This window comes from Heterodontus francisci, chromosome 1 (genome assembly GCF_036365525.1).
Source record: "Heterodontus francisci isolate sHetFra1 chromosome 1, sHetFra1.hap1, whole genome shotgun sequence".
NCBI lineage: Eukaryota > Metazoa > Chordata > Chondrichthyes > Heterodontiformes > Heterodontidae > Heterodontus > Heterodontus francisci.
The window spans coordinates 141,499,475-141,515,048 of NC_090371.1; positions in this window are offsets into that span (position 1 = coordinate 141,499,475).

Genomic DNA, 15,574 nt, shown 5'->3' on the forward strand with positions numbered 1-15,574 from the left:
ACCACCTTCCTTTCCCCCTTTAAGACCTTCCTTAAAACCCACCTCATAGACCAAGCTTATGGTCACACCTCTTAATATCACCTTCTTTGTCTCAGTATCCATTTTTGTCCCTATAAAGTATTGTGGGATTTTTTTCTATGCTAAAGATGCTATATAAATGCAAGTTGTTGTTTCACGGTTGCATTTTGCAATTAAATTGCTGGGTTTGATTCAGAATAGTGACATGGCCTCCAAGTCTTACTGTTCTCAGAATACTCATAGCTGTCACACAGTGTCATTTTTACAGAAAACTTTTTTTGGCTGCATATGGGGTTTTCATGGGGTTTAAATTACAATCCAGTGTGAGGGAAATGCTTTTCTAAGCACTTTTATTTTGCAGAGATATTATTTTAACCAGTTTGAACTTGGTTTATTAGCCACTATTGATTAACACCAGAAACTGTCACGAAAAATGTGAATTTTCCACTATTGCGGCCCCTTATTATGTGTCATCATGATTTATATCGACCCATAATTGGAGTGGTCACCTGAACTGCTGCCAATGTATAGCATTCAGCAAAAATCTAACTCTTAGTAAATTAGAGGAAAAACAGATTTTCACTGTGGTAGCAAAATTGCTAATGCAAAGGAAATCTACCCTGCAGTGTTTTAAAATATGACTTAAATATGCGGCTGAGGAGACAAAGGAAAGGGTTGTACATATGAATGGAGGAAATTGCAAAAAAGTATGAAATTACTTAATATTGTGTTCATGCAGATTAATCTCTTTTTTTGTGAATGGGAAGCATGTTTTATATCAGGTCTGTCAGATTTCTTTAGAACTTAGGGCCATATTTTCCTCTGCTTGATAATTAAAAATTATGTAGGAGTAAATGGTGGTAAGCTAATGGTGCACTAATGGGTGATCCAGCTATCCTGAGTACTGTTCTCAGGAATGCTACTATACAAAATAGATTTATTGAAAAGTCAGAAAAAAAGCAGATTTCCACTTGTTCACTCCTTGTTAAAAGGCCAGTCATGAAATTCTCTTGCAGAATTTTATAGGGTGGGAGAAATTCAAACACGGAGTACTTAACTTCTGGCCAGATTTGGAGTTGGTGAGTTTAACAAGTCTAAGATCTTAAAATATCATCACAGCAGTGATAGAACTAAATGGTCCAGAGGAGATTTTCCTGCTAAACCATGGGTTTAACAGCCATTGTCAGGTATCTCAAAGTGCAGTAAAAGGAGGAGGAGACATTGGCCGGGGAGCACGGAGAGCATAGGAGGCACAAAATTCACAGCTGGTGTACTGCAAACAACAGGTCGATCACAACAGAATAATCTCACCTGGGCATGACAAGAGAGAAATGTAAGAGGAGGCAGAGGCTCAACAGGAGTTGTGTTACCTGGTCCACAAAGCTCTGCAGGGACAGTCAGCTGTCTGCCATGCATTAACAGTGCTGTGAAGGTCACAGTGTCCTTCCAGGCACTCACAAGGAGCATCTAAGCACTTTGTTGGCTTGCTTTTCAGGCAACAATTTTTTTTTGTACGAAGAAACAATCACAAGTTATGAAATATATTAAAAGCGCATACATGATATTTTGTATTTGAGACAATGTGGTGTATATGCTTACTATCTTTTGCTGGTGTGCTTTTGCTTTATGTGTTATAAATATTTGTGCAATGATTGTTTATGTACCTTACTATATCTGTTCTCATTAAAGGAGTACCACTGATGGGTGGCTGCAGAGCCAACTGACAAATTACAGGAAATGAAGTGTAACCACTACCTGTGCCTCATCTATACTTTCATTATTTCCAGTCTTGACTTTCCTGATGCTCTCGGCAATGGCCTTCAAAGTGCCATCTTCATAGACTACAACGTCCAAATCTTTGCCTTTCACATCCTATCCTGCACTTGTTCCAGACATCTGTCACTATTGTCCTCATGACCTCTACTTGTCCTTTGCACACACCCACCCAAGCTCCCCCCCCCCATTGCCACCTCGCAGCATATTAATTTCAGAATTCTTACCTTTATTTATATATCCCTGTATGGCATTGCTCCTCCGTACCTCCACAATTCCTTCAGCCCTATACACCAGCCCATTCCACTGCTCTCCCAGTACCAGCCTCCTTTGTACACCTCCTTCCTTCACTCCAACTCCAGTGGCACAGCCTTCAGCTATTTTGGCTCAACATTCTCAAGCTTTCTCCTGACACCTGTCCACTGTGCCACTTCTCATCATGCTTAGAAGCCGCCTGAAAACCTAGATCTTTGACTATCCTTTGGTCATCTTCTCCTAGCTCTGAAGTGCCTTGGGACACCTTCACTGCATTAAAGGCACAATATTAATACAAATATTTGTTATTGCCTCTATGACTAAACCTGATGTATCAGCAACAGTCTTGAAGGTCTCCTTTGCTTTCGTCTTAGTGTGTTCATTGTAGTGGTATTGACTGTCAGTTCTGAATGTTGCATGACTACTAACCAGCTACTCCTGTGCTACTCCGTACATACCACTGTTCCATGAGGTCCATTATTCTGTGTAAACAAAGGATACATTAATGAGGTTTCTGAATACTTCCATTGTGGTTGCTTAGAAATACACCCTAAGGTCAGCCAGGAGATCCTTTTAGAGATTGTAGTCCAAAACCTGCACAGGTAGAACTGGAAGCATTGATGATAAAGGCTCCACTTGTACCTGCAGCTTCATAATAGCTTGGAAACTTGGAAAAGCTGAGAAACAGCTTCAAAGAAGCTGATACAAGAGTAAAATACTGAAGATGCTGAAAATCTGAAATACAAACAGAAAATATGTGGCAGGTCTGGCAGCATCTGTGGAGAGCGAAAATGAGTTAAATTTTCAGGTCAGTGACCTTTCAACAGAACTGGAAAAAGTTAGAGATGTAACAGATTTTAAACAAGTAAGAGGCAGGAAAAGGGGAGGAGGAGAACAAAAGGGAAGATCTGTGATAGGTGGAAGACAGGAGAGATTAAATGATTAATGCTGCAAGTATCAAGGAGATGGTAATAGGACAAGTAAAGAAATAAAAGATAGGTCTAAAAGAGGTGCAATTGAAAAATAGCAGAATTGTCACCAACAGCTGCCGGGCCATAAAAATGAGGGCAGAACTTATGATCTGATGTTGTCGACCACAATATTGAGTACAGAAGGCTGTAAAGTGCCTAATCGAAAAATGAGCTACTGTTCCTCAAGCTTACATTGAACTTTATTGGAACAATATAGGAGGCCGAGGATGGAGAGGTTAGGGTGTGAGTGGGGCAGAGAATTAAAATAACAGGCAACTGGAACCTTGGGATCACAGTTGCAGACTGAATGGGGTGTTCTGCAAAGCAGTCACTCAATCTAGGTTTGGTACTTTAAAACCTTCCTGACTTGGTGCTGGTGCTTGTCGGGGGGTGGTGGGCGGGGGAGGGAAGGGGGCCCTTCGGATATATGCGCAGGAGGTAGTGGGAACAAGTAGTGGCGGAGGTCAATGACAGGATCTTTGCTCCATGAACATGAATGCAGTGCAGAAAGAAGTTTAATGATCTGACATGAATTATCAAGATGAATGAATTCAACCTTCAAAGACATATTCTACCATCTGCTCCAGTAGCCTCAGCCACTGCTCAATTCACTGCATCTGCATCACCGACCTACCAGAAATTTCTATCAATCAGTGCTCAAACCTTCAATTCATCTGCTTTGTCTCACCCTCATACACTTAGCTTTGTTACAAGCCACTCAACCACAACTCAGAGTTTGCACACATTGGCAACTATTCAACCTTAACAGCCATATCACAAAACGTATTTCAGGACACTTACTGATTTACTCCCCTTTTTCTCACAAGAGGAGGTGGTACACAACAGGAGGCAGCAGGAAGGAACTGGAGGAGGCCCAGCATGCCTGCATGTTTTAATCCCCGTGAAAGAAACAGTCCTGGCCATCATGGGAATGGACATCACTGAGACCATGGCCACTGGTGCTGCCAGAGAGATTGATGACGAGGCTATCTGCATAACTAATCCTCCTTCTCTCATCCCACTTCTTTCTCATTCCTCAAACACTTCTGACTTACAAGCTGCTGAGAAGGTAAGCACGCACTTCTTATTTTCTCCTCCCCTCCCACCACAACTCAATCCTTGTTCCATTTTCATTTCAGAGACCCAAGAACTGGAACCTTCCCAGTTAGAGGATGATGAGGAAGAAGAAAGTGAAGATAAAGAGACACCGTCACTCAAACATACATTCGCAGCCATGAACTCAGAGACTGACACTTTTTCAAATTTAGGAGGTTAGGATTGAGAAATAGTTTGCATGCATTGAGACACCAAGCACAAGCGTGCAGGAGCCAGGACAGGAGAAAAGTTAATGCAGGTGCCAGCTCGATGGAGGCCAAGGTTGCACATTTGTTCTGCTGCAATGCGCCAGGTTACAAAGGAAGGCTCATGAGCGTACATAACAGAGAAGTCATAAATTGTGGGAGGAGCAGCCATAAAATATGAGAGGAGTGACTATAAAGCACAGCAGAAGTGGCTGAGATGAAAGCCATAAAACGTGAAAGCAGCGGTTGTGACGTGAGAAGAATTTTTTTTAAAGTCCTGAATCTGAAGAGGTGACAACACAGGAGGGGTGGAGCCCGAGGAATTGCAGATAAGTGTTTAATTTATGTATAATTAGGACAAGCGATTAATTAATTAATCAGATCTAGGAGTTAGAATTAACTAAATTGAGGAGACTAATATTAAAAGGGTTCTGAATTTCATTAAATTAAAATTTGTTATATAAATAATATATGTATGTTAATAAACAAATGAGAAGGCTCATTAGTTACAAATTAATACAAATACAAATATCTAAATATAATCTAGATCACAAGTAATCATACTGTATCTATAACTAAAATAATATTCATGAATCAAAACTAGAGATGGCAGTGCAGGTTATGTATCAGGACTGTGATATGTGAGAGTTTGTGGACAGCGATACTGTTGCAGATTTACCACAGCTGCAGTAAATGTTTTTAGACTTGAGACACTCTGGCTCAGAGTCTTTAAGCTGGTGTGCAAGGTAGAAACACTCACACATAGAGAGGGAGATAAATTTTTGGATTGTTTTCCCCACAGAACAGTCACACCTCAGAGGAAAGCACAGATGCAGGAAGAGGAAAGTATGACTGTCAGTCGTCAGGGTAGGGGGAACCAAGGGGAGATAGAAAAGGAGACAGCACAGACACTGGTCTTCTCCAACAGGTACAATGTACTTATTACCTGTGAGAATAAGGATGCAGGCTGTGGGGTGGGCAGCCAGAATGCTAACCATGGCACCGCGGAGCAGGAGACAATCCAAGGCAGGGGGAGGGATGGGGACCAGGTAGAAAGGGCATGAAAGAAAGGTTGCAGTCACTGGGGATTTGATAATTAGGGGATAGCTAGTCCTATGCAGTCGCGACTGACAGCCTAAAAGGGTGCGTTGCTGACATAATAAAAAGGTAAAGAACATCTCAGAGCAATTGAGAGGAACTTGGAAAGGGAGGAGAAAGCTCCAGTCATCATGGTCCATGTTGACACCAATAGCATAGAGAAGAAGAGGGAGGAGGTCCAGCTAAGGGAATATCAGAGGTTGGGAACTAAACTATAAAACAAGACCTCATGGGTGGTAATGTCAGAATTATAGCCCGAGTCACTTGCTAATTGGCATAGATCAGTATTGGGACATGAAAGAGCTGCACCTCTGGGATGAGCTTCAACTGATCTGGAATGGGACCAAAGTCCAAGCAGAAAGGATAAATAGGGCTGTCAACAGGACTGTAAACTAGTACGACTGGGGGTAGGGAGGAAGGGATCTGGTGAAAATAACAAGTCTGAAGGCAAAAGAAATAGCAGATGAGAGTAAAGTCAGACCAAGTTCAATAACAAGGGTAATATAAATGATTTGAAGTATGAAAAGGCTTGTTAAAAATAAAGTAAAAGGAAAAGCTATTAAAGATGAAATAAATTGCCTGTACAGCAATGTGTACAGCATCCAAAATAAAATGGGATAAATGGAGGCAATAATCCATTGCAAGGAAACAGATGTAGTAGGAATAACTGAAATGTGGCTTCATAAAGAACAGCACTGGCAGTAATGTAGGTTATAAAATAATCTGAAAGGATAGGGAAGGAAGAAGGGAATGGGATAGCTCTACAAATTAGAGATAACATAATGGCAGTAGACAAGAAGGAACATAACTAACAGAAGGTTAGAAAATGAATCCATAATCAATTAAAATAAGAAAATGAATCCATAATCAATTAAAATAAAAAAATGAGGTGGATTGATAATGATAATAGGGATATATTACAGACAGTTGAATAGTGGAAAGGAGGTGGAGGAAGGAATATGTAAGCAAATATGTGAAATATGTAAATGACATAGAATCATAATCATGGGAGAATTTAACTGCCCACAAATAAACAGACACAAAGAAGTAGTGAAAGGGATACAAGGAATGGGGATTTTACAACATTTGCAAGAGTCCTTTCTTACCCAATATGTAAAATGCCCAACAAAAGAGGAAGCATTCCTGGATCTAGCGATAGAAAATGGACCAGTACAGGTAAGAGAAGTAAGGGTAGGGGAACACCTAGGCAATAGTGATCACAACATAATGAGGTTTAAGATAATGATTGAGAAGGACATAAATAAGACAAAGAGTAAAGTAATAAACTGAAAAAAAAAGCTGATTTTAAGGGGATATAAATGGCACAAGGGAAAATAAAAAGGAACATTGACAAAAAAGGAATAGAACAGCAATGAGAAACATTTAAAATGGTATTGATAGCACTCAGGAGAAATATATTCTGTTAAAAACAAGAACTAGCCAATAATGAAATACCATGGATGAATAAAGAGATAAGGGTAAAATTGAAGCTAAAGAAAAAGGCATACACTCAGTACATAGACAATGAGGGAGAGTATGACAAAAGGGAATACTGAAAGGTTAGGAAAGATAGCAAAAAAACACTTAGGAAGGCAAAGATAAACTATTTTTTATATTACTTGATAGTTTAATTTTGTAAAGGATTCTACAGGCAACAAAAGAAAAATTAGGATAAGGATGAGGCTACTAAGGGATACACACAATAAACTCAAAGATAATGACAGCAGAAATATTAAATAATCACTTTGTCTTAGTATTTACCACAGTGGCTAATATGGTGAAAAACAATTAGAAGATATCAAAAAAGATATAAAGACATTTAAGTTAGAAGTCGTTGTGGGGGGGGCGGCGGGAGGGTGGTGGCGGGGAGATAACTGATAAACTAGTCAAACTTAAAGAGAATATACCAATTAGCTTAACGTTGGCAATAGACAAGATAGTTGAATCTTAACTCAAAGATGTAATAGAAAAACAACTAGCTACCAAAAATATACTAAAGAGTAGTCAACATGGATTTCAAAAGGAAAGGTTATGTTTGACCAACCTTATTGATTTCCTTGAAGAACTAACAGAAATGTAGACAAAGATAATGCAGTAGCCGTAATATTTTTGGATTTCAAAAAAGCCTTTGATAAGGTGTCCTCAACATTGCCTCTGGATCCCATGATGTCTTGTGGGATCAGGTCAAACATGGGCAAGGAAACCTCCTGTTGATTCATGTAATCAGCTTGCTGCTCTGCACAATGCCGACAGTCATCAAACGCACATGCGCAACCTTCTTGATCAAGATGGTGGTCCTGCGTACTTTCCATCAAAAGTGTATGTGTGCATCTCAGATCCCACTCTCGTGCTGTAAACCCAGGTGGGGCCCATTTGTATCCCTGCAATGGCTGATAAGCCTCTTTTCACCGAGCTCATCGATGTTATTGTTCTGCTAGGCAGTGAGGAGGAATTTCCTGGGCTGAGAGCATCCTCCCCTATCCATGACCCCTCTGACATGGGTGACCTTGTTTAGGGCTGAAGGAGGTCCCAACCCTAACAGAGTCCATGAAAGCTCATGGAGAATGTCAGAAATGGGGATATTTGAGACCCAGCCAAATTCTTCGCCTTTCTGGTGCACTACAACTGCTGCAGGGGTGCATGTTGGCTCCCTGCTTGTCCAGACCTGCTCATGGTGTGGATGATAACTTTTCAAGAAATTGTTTCTTTTAGTGATATTTTTCATTGCCCGGTTGGTGAACTATTTTTAGTAAAAGTTCTGCCAAAACGTCTGAAATTCAGCACAAACTGACAAATTTTCTGTGGGTTGATGTTGCTGGTGTAATTTCAGCTAAACCAGTCACAAAAATAGGGTACACAAAGTGCAAGCTGTTGTTAGTGATCAAAAAAGGAGACTGATTCTATCAAGTCTTTGTCAAAAGGACACATCATTTTTTTCATGTAGTAACAGCAAATGGCTTTTGACTAAATGTTGTCTCATCTTCCACTACCTTGACAAAAAGAATTACCGTGTTAGTGGTGGACACATGCTATCAGTTAGACCTTTACAGAAATCCTCAAGGAAAAGCATGAAGGATCATTTATCTTCCAACAACTTTATGGCACTATCAGTAAAAATAAAATTTTAATTTACACAATATTTTCATATTAGCACAAATATTTTCTGTAAAAGAAATTTTAAACTGTCGCCACACCGTGAAATGGACGTGACTCTGGGCATGATTTTCCTCTTTGCGTCAGGACGCTCGGGTCAAATGGGGGGCACAACCCCACACTGTGTGGGAAACATCAGCCCGCAGTGACTTTTCACAAATTGGCCAATTAGTGGCCAGAGAGCGGGATCACCATCCAATAAGGAGGCAAGCAGGCTGCCATAGCTGGAGGGCTAATAGGAAGCCCTCCAGCTCAGAAGGAGATGAAGGCTTCAGCTCAGAGACAGAGAGAGTGAGCATCTCCATTTTGAAGTGCCCCTTCTCCAACTTTTTAAACTGTTACATTTACAAATGCCCTCAGCAACCTAGCCACCATTCCGGAGGGACAGCCCCTCCTCAGAGCAGCCTGCAGCCACAGCTGTGGCCAAGCATGCAGGGAATGTACGGAGTTCTTTATGTTGCCTGATGCAACATAAATGAGATGCGTGGAGTCCAGTTTACTGAAGATCACAAACAGGTTTATTAACAGCTCAACTATTATATACAATACAGAGCAAAATATTTACAGAACCTTCTTCGAGGTGTTATAGTTGAAGAGTGACTCTGACTTCTAGTCACATGACTGCATCCTGGTACTTAGCTCATTAGCAGACTAAGATCTTAAAGGGACATCACAAGGAGGCTGCCTCCAGGCAGCTGGCCCAGTCCCCATCTGCCTCCATGCTGGCCCCCATATGTGGTTAAAAATCAGTCTGTGTCATCTGAAAATGGTACATGATGCCATCGGAATGCTGTATTTAAAATCCAGCGCTTTATCCCTTTCCCACAATGAACTCAGGACTGCCTGACAAGATTTTTTTTTATTATAAGATAAAACTGTTACCCCAGAGGACCTTTCATACTTTTCAGGGGGAATTTTCCTTAAAGGCAGAACGTCTGCTGAAAGTGGGTTGGGAAGGGACACCTGCTCATGGGTCTGACCCCACTGTTACCCAAACCCATTTTCTTGTGTCTTTGTCAATGGAGCAGGCCGGGTTCCAGTGGCATTTCTGCTCTTCTAAGGGAGTTCACTTTTACCAGCAGGGAGCAGTGGGGCACTTAACTCCGGATGTCTATATTTTAAATTAACTCTAAATAAGCCCAGTGATAATAAAACTTGTAGTTGAAGGATTAAGAAAGGGTAAGTTGACCAGATCGTGTACCTTTCATCCATGAAAACAATTCTGCCTGACTGTTACCAGCACAGTACCCCTGCTGCCTCTTTCTTGTCTTCCTTTCCAGTTGCAGTACGGAGACACATACACAGGGATACTGACCAGAGCCATAATATACATGCGAAACACATGGCACTAGATGCAATGGGGGAGGAAGAAAGCGGTGATGACTCATGTTAGGGATGCAATAGTTTTCCTCCCCACCCCATTTTCCTCAAAATAACATTCTAGGACTGCTTGAAAATGGGTAAGTTCTGGAGGAAAATCCAGCCCTTCAAGTGCAGTGTGTGGTGAAATAAGTAGCATAAGCTTGCAGGAGGATGTTAAGGGCAGAATGTTCTTTCACTGGAGCAGGGGCAGAGCGGAACCATTGGAAGAATGCAGTGAAATCGGATAAATTTCTGAGCCCCACCTGCCTCTTGCCATTTACATGTGCCAGGGTGGAGAAGAGAAAGTGAAGAATGGGGAAGGGCCTTTACGAAAGATACAAGAATGTGGCAGTCGTTCCCAATTTGCCATGATTTTCTGCCACTATACCACCATAAGTCTTAGTGAATATTTCTATTTTATCATGAAGACCCCACCTGCCAAGAATGAGGCATATTAATTTTGTCATATGAACATTAATTTTAAACTATTGCTGGACTGACCAGATGATTTGTTTAAACAGATAACAGTAGTGGCTGGGAACATTTGCATTCTAAGAGTCAGTTTCCTGGAGAGACAATGGAACTGCTCCCTGATCCAATTAGCACAAATGGATTTTGATCACCAGACATTGAATGTGTAACAAGCCAGCATTCTATCCACCTCCATCCCCAACCCCACTGAGGGTGTCTGCTAAGAATGAGAAACCACAAAAAATGCAGGAGAGTTTGTTGAAAAAAACTTAGTCACATGACTAACCTGCTGACCAACTTGGAGGTTTGAATTGTGCTTACAGGACAGTTTGAAGACAGAGACTGCTTTGAAGACAAAAGAGAAGGAAGGTCTCTCTCCCTGGCTCTCTCTCTCTCTCATGAATCTCCAGATCCACTGAAGACACTTAAACCTCAAGGGAGAAGACTCCTACATCGAAACAAGTTTGAAAGTGTGAACTGGGCCCCAACGAAACACCAAGATTTAACTGCAATCAAAGACTCTACATCGAACTCCAAACAGTAAATGAACTTCAGCTATTGCTTCACATTTTCCCCTTTATTTTTTCTCCTTTTCTATCTCTATCTGCGTGTGAGTTTATCACATGCACATGCTAGCATGGTTGCATCGCGTATTCATTGTGATTTTAACTGAATTAGAGTTTAAGGTTAATAAACTTAAACCTTTCGTGTTTAAATCTAAGAAAACCTGTCTGGTTGATTTCTTTGCCTTACAATTGGAGTGCAGTGAACCAGGATTCACTGAGGGGAGGCTAAAAAGACGGTGTTTTAAAAATTAAACCCTGTTATGATCAAACCTGGCAAAGGTTGAGAGGAAACCCCTGCACCCCTTTATCACCTGGTCGTAACAGAAACTTGGGGACTCATCCAGGATTCGAACCACAGACAAATGAGAAATTGGAAGTGGGAAATCAAAAAGAGAGAAGATTTCAGTACAGGTTTTCTTGTGGTTGTGTGTGCTAGAATACTAACATGTCTGCGACTGAAGCTAGTAGTTCCCCAAGCCAGGGTGATGTAACTTGGAAGAGTTGAGAAAAATGGCTGAGCAGTGTGGGATCACTGTCCGTACCAAGGAAGGAAGTCTGAACTCCTAAGACTAGTGGCCAATCATTTTTCCCTTGAATCTGAAGAAGCAGAAACAGGGTTGGAAATAGACTTTGACAGGGTATTACTAGGAAAGGTACAACTGGAACAGAGGAAATGTGAATTCGAAGACAGGGAAAGAGAAAGAGAGAGGAGAGAGAGAAAGAAAGACAGGAGAGGGAAAGAGGGAGAGTCTTCCAGAAGGAATGTGAAGAAACAGAGCTGAGGTGGCTTGATTTAACTAGGGGGCGACAGAGTAACCCCAGTGAAAGCATGGTCAACATGGAGGATTGTAATTCAGGGCTGGGTACAGAATTGTTAAAATATTCCCAATTGATTCCAAAATTCAATGAGGGAAACGTGAAAGCATTTTTTGTATCTTTTGAAAAACTTGCAATGCAGTTAAAGTGACCAGCTGAGGGTTGGACTCTCCAGCTACAAAGCAAGCTAACAGGAAAAGCCCATGAGTTTATTTCCTGTTGCCAGATGAGAGTTCATCAAATTATGAACTGATAAAAAATGCTATCCTCGGGGCATATGAGTTAGTACCGGAAGCCTATCGCCAAAAGTTTAGAACCCTTAAGAAGCAAGCTAATCAAACTTATCTGGAGTTTGAGAGAAGTAAGCAGCTGGCTTTTGACCAGTGGCTGAGGGCTCTTAAAGTGCAGCTCAGCTATGAAAATCTCAGAGAGGTAATTTTGCTCGAGGAATTTAAAAATTCTCTCCCACTCTCCATAAAGACACACGTAGAGGAACAGAAAGTTCATAGAGCCCGGCAAGCCGCAGTTCTGGCTGATAAGTTTCCTCTCATCTATAAGTCGGTTCCCCAGGGGAAAACCTTTCCTCGTCACCCCCACAAATTCAAAAAGGACAAAAGGTGGGAAGGTGATAAAACCCCAAGCAATCCTGGGAGAGAAAGAAAAGCAGGAGACACAGGGCCCCTCCTCCAGCCAAAAAGGACAGTGCTGTAAGAAGGAGTGAGACTCAGAGATCTGTGTGCTTCCATTGTAATAAAGCAGGTCATCTAAGAGCTGACTTCTCGAAACTACGGGGAGAGCCTATAGGGTTAATCAGGGCACATCTGTTCAGTGAAGGAGAAGGACCCTGATGGAAAGCATAGCAGAACAAGCTGTGTCTTTAACTGCAGCAGAAGTAAGACCCAGGAAACGTACTTCTGTAGGTGCAGGAAAATTTAATAGGGTTCCTGAAGGCTATCAGGATTTGTGTCTGAAGGGAGAGTAATCCCATACCCCTTGAGTGGGGCAAGCAAGCCCATAGTAATCCTTAGGGACACAGGGGCTACTAGATCCTTTTTAATGGGAAAAGGCCTGTTCTTTCCCCCAGAGAGTGCAGTAAACACCAGAATGGTGGTGCATGGTATTGGAGGGCAGTGTATGCCTGTACCGTTACGTCGGGTGCACATGGAGTGCAACCTAATTTCGGGACCATGATGGTAGAGATTGTCTCTAGTTTGCCTGTGGACAGGGTTGACCTGCTCCTAGGTAATGAACTGGCGGAGGCGAAGGTGGTAGCTTCCCCTGTAGTGAAAGAGAGACTGCAGGAGGTCAGAGAGACAGGGCAGTGGCAGGAGACAGTCCCCTGCAGTTTCCCTAAATGTGTACTGAATGGGGCCATGATCAAACCAGCTCCCCCAGAGGAGACTGTATTGGCAGTGCAGGCAGATGACCATGAGGTCTGTCTGAGACTTTCTTCAGAAAGTTAGAAGACCCAGGGAATGAGTGAAATGAATCTTCCTTACCTGAGACTCAGCGAGCCAACCCAGTACAGAGGCTACCCAGTCTGAAATTGCTAGAATGAGGTACTGATGAGGAAGTGGAGTTCTCCTCACAGACTTGAGAGCAAGGAGCAAGGTTCACCAGTTAGTGGTTACGCAGAGGTACCGGAGAGAAATATTAAGAATGGCTCATGAGATTACATGTCAGTATACAAAAAACCAAAGCCTGCATAAAACAGCAGTTTGACTGGCCAAAACTCCACAAAGATGTGGTGGAATACTGCAGGAGTTGCCACATGTGCCAGGTTGAAGAGAAACCCCAACCAACAGTGAAATCTGCACCCCTAAGTCCTGTATCGGTGTTTGGAAGACCTTCCAGCAGAGGGCTGGTGAATTGTAAGGGACTCCTGCCTAGAACAAAAGGGGACAAGCAGGCACAAGGCTGGCAAAAGGTTAGAGAGGAGAGGGGGAAAAGGGACAAAAAGGACAGGTTAAAGGAGATCTGAGAGGAATCCCAAATGGAAACCCCTACTGTCCAGTCAGCCAAAATGTTTGAAAAGTTAGACCCCACATCCTCCTATGTAAATGCAGACACCAGAAGCACCCCACCAGAGTTGCTCACAACATTTACAGAAACCCGCAGAGACAAAGAAAGTTCTCAAGAGGGCAGAGAAACCATGAGGGTGATGCCTCACCTAGTCAGAGTACCGCAGTGGGGTGCAGTAGAATCTAGATAATAACTGCAAGCAGCAGTGTCCCAGAAGACAAAGGGAAGATTAGCAAGGAATCCTCCCCCACAGTCAGACAAAAAGGGAACTAACCATCCTCTAAGGTGAAAAGCCCTTGCATGATTCAGCAAAGTTCTGAAAGAGAGTTCAGAATGGATCCACCTACTACTGACTCTTCTGAGTAGGATTCCAACTTAGGGCTAATTAAATCTAACCATCCCCCTACAGACCTCAACAGGAACAAAGACATCCTGGGCAGTTATGGAACTGTGCAAACTGAAAAAGCTTCCCCAAAAAATCACATGTTTATTGGGACGCCAAAAAAAAGGCAGTTTAAAGCAGCACTGCTACCAAGAAAAGACAGGCGGTAACAAATTTTTAGGATTTCTGAATGAATGATAATGAATGAGAGAAATGCATATGTATTTTCCTGTACTTACTCTTCTCTCTAGTCTTTTTTAATGAAATGCTCTTCTAAAAATTGCATTTCATTCGCTGCTTGTGGAGGTGTCATGAAGACCCCACCTGCCGAGAATGAGGAATATTAATTTCATCATATGATCATTAATTTTATACTGTTGCTGGACTGACCAGACGACTTGTTTAAAGAGATAACAGCAGAGGCTGGGAACATTTGCATCCTAAGATCCAGTTGATCTTAGATCACCAGACATTGAATGTGTAACAAACCAGCATTCCATTCACCAACCTCCCCCCCCCACCCCCCACCCACTGAGGGTGTCTGCTAAGATGGAGAATCCACAAAAAATGCAGGAGAGTTTGTTGAAAAAAACTTAGTTCGATGACTAACCTGCTAGGTTTGAATTGTTCTCACAGGAAAGTTTGAAGACAGAGACTGCTTTGAAGACAAAAGAGAAGGAAAGTCTCTCTCCCTCACGAATTTCCAGATCCACTGAAGACACTTAAACCTCAAGAGAGAAGACCCCTACATTGAAACAAGTTTGAAAGTGTGCACTGGGCACCAATGAAACGCTAAGATTTAACTGCAATCAAAGACTCTACACTGAACTCAAAACAGTAAATGACCTCCAGCTATTGCTTCAAACTTTTCCCCTTTATTCTTTCTCCTTTTCTTTCTCTATCTGCGTGTGTGTTTATTGCATGTGCATGCTAGCGTAGTCGCATCACATATTCATAATAGTTTTGACTAAATTAGCATTTTAAGGTTAATAAACTTCCACTTTTCTTGTTTAAATCTAAGAAAACCTGTCTGGTTGATTTCTTTGCCTTACAATTGGAGAGCAGTGAACAAGGATTCACTAAGGGGAGGCGAAAAACATGTTGTTTTAAAAATTAAACCCTGTTAAGGTCAAACCAGGCAAAGGCTGAGAGGGAATGCCTAGACCCCTTTCTCACCTGGTCATTACAATTTGCTCAGATTATGTTGCTTTCCATACTTGAATTTAACTTTTTCCTCGCATACAGTGCCTGTCTCATGCCTGAACAATAAAGAAATGGTTGATTTCTAACCCTATCCATCCAATAATTTAAGCCAGCCCAGATTCATTCTATACACAAAATGAGATTTTAAAACATGCAATAAAAAGGTGGACTATTGCAAATGAG